The sequence below is a fragment of the Empidonax traillii genome, unplaced genomic scaffold (genome assembly GCF_003031625.1).
Source record: "Empidonax traillii isolate 1590-97213 ecotype Southwest subspecies unplaced genomic scaffold, ASM303162v1 scaffold1060:size1239554, whole genome shotgun sequence".
NCBI lineage: Eukaryota > Metazoa > Chordata > Aves > Passeriformes > Tyrannidae > Empidonax > Empidonax traillii.
In genome coordinates, this window is record NW_020956253.1 from 33773 (window position 1) to 35957 (window position 2185).

Sequence of the window (2185 nt, forward strand, 5' to 3'; positions counted from 1 at the left end):
CCTTCCACATTCCAATCCCACAGGACAGAATTAGGGAATTTTCAGGCAGCAAATTCCCTGTTGTGCCTCCCAGTGTCTCTGGGCTCCTGGAAGGAATGCTGGAAAGCACAGTGGGAGCCCAAAATCACGGATAGGAGGGGTGGAAACACTCAGAAAGCAACATTTCTCCTGTGTGAAGGAGCAGGATCCACCCCTACAACACACAGCACATCCCCAAAATCAGCCACCACCAGCCTGGTATTCCCTCATCCCAGCCCAGCTGCAGGTCCAGAGCCACGAATTCCAATTCTTTCAAATAAGAAATGGAGGGAAACTGCAACCTGTTTACAAGCACCGACATCCAAGGGAGAAAATTCAATCCAGAATATTCCAGCGGGGATCGAACTGCTCATCCAGGTGGGCCCGATGGGTGGACTCGACCTTGAGGGTCTTTCCCACCCTGTGACCTTTAGATAGAAAGGAGGCCTGGCCTCGTGGTTGGAAGTGAGGGCATCAACCTCTCCCCCTGCTGCATTCCCCACCACAGTCCCATTCCAAGGGGCTGGAAAACGCAGGGAATGAGGACGGGTTTCTCCCCGCGTGGGAACGGCAGCTCTCTCACCGCCCAGCCCTGAACTCGGTGATTCTCACCCCCTTTTCCTCCCCTTTTTCCTTTCCCTTCAGGAATAATTTACACCCCCCCACGAGCCCAGCAGGCCCAGAGAACTGGGAAAAGCGGGAGCCAAGCGTTGGGATTCCGGAGGGCAGGGATACAGCCACGTCCTTCTCACGCGAGAGAGCGAGCGAGCAAGCGGAGCCCCCCTTTGTCAGGGCTGCCCACGGAACAATTAACCGCGAGTAATTATTTTCTCGTTGGGTAAACACTCCGGGACAATATGCAACTTGTTTTTTAGGGCCAGCCTACGTCCATAAATTATCCCACTTGAATGAGTGCTGCCTTCCAGAAGCCCGGGAGAGCTGGCGTGGGAGAGGCGGGGAAGGAGGTTGAATTTTGGGCCGAGCTGTTGCCGTGAGAGTTATCAGGGCCCTTTCTTGGGACACAAGGACACGGTCCTGGCAGGGATCCAGAGCAGGGCTGGGGTTGGAATCCATCATTGAGGGAAGCAAATCTTTTGGTTTCTTGGCAGCACAAGCCCCAGATTCCTCCCAGCAGAACCAGGACCGAAAAAGGCCCCTCCTGGTCCCTTGGGGGCAGGTCAGAGTCCCACAGGAACATTTCCTCCCTCGCTTCACTCTCTCCCTTCCCCTGTGCAATATTTCTTCGTGCCCAAAGAGACAAATCCTTGCTGATCTCTGGGAATTTGCAATCCTGGGTCTCTCCTCTACCACCTCACCACTCCCTGGGCTGTGCATCCGATCATCTCTGCTCTTAATTTCGCTGCTCAGGGACTGCCAAGCTTTTCCCACACTGTGCCAGCCCAACCAACCAACCTCCCAGAGCACATTCTGGGGGATTCTCCGTCCCATCTCCTTCGTTCCACCCCATCTCCTCCCGTGGTTGCTGCCACTCTGTTTTTGGAGCACGGGCTCGTTACTTGCTGAGCAAGAAGCCAAGAAATCCGTCAGAAAAAAATAAATAAAAAAAACCCAAAACCTCTCAATTATCACCCAGACTGCAGATGAACACCTCTCTGCCATTTTCTGGGACAGTGTGATGGTTCTTCTCCCCAGTGACACGAAGCACCAGCACCATCCAGGCCCAACCCTCCCCCAGCTGCTCCCCAGAAATCTGCTGGTTGCCTTTTTTTTCAAAGCTGAACGGCCAATTATGGCTTTAGAGCCCGAAGAATATGTCTTGTGTTACCATTTATAGGACTCCCTCCGTCTCCACTCCCCTGTGGAATCAAGAATTCACTGTAGCTTGTTCCACTTGCCATGTTCCACTTTTTTTTTTCTGGCTGAGCAGGGAGAAGTTCTGAGCTGGGAATTCTCAGTGGGGCTGTTCTGATGCTGCTGGGGAAGGGACCACGTTGGAGAAAGGCTTGTCCCAAAAGGGCAAAGGAAGAAAGAGATGACAAATCTTTGTTCATCACAGTGATGGGACAAGGGGGGGACAGTTTTAAACTAAAAAAAAGGAGAGATTTAGATGAGATATTCGGAAGGAATTCTTGGCTGGGAGGGTGGGGAGGGGCTGGGATGGATTTCCCAGAGAAGCTGTGGCTGCCCCTGGATCCCTGGAAGTGTC

The 2185-nt window shown here is 53.0% G+C and overlaps 1 protein-coding gene across 1 annotated transcript in view; it reads right to left on the reverse strand.

Annotated features, from left to right (window-relative positions):
- FBXO16 (F-box protein 16) overlaps positions 1-2185 on the reverse strand; it is a 32387-nt gene that overhangs the window by 8500 nt on the left and 21702 nt on the right.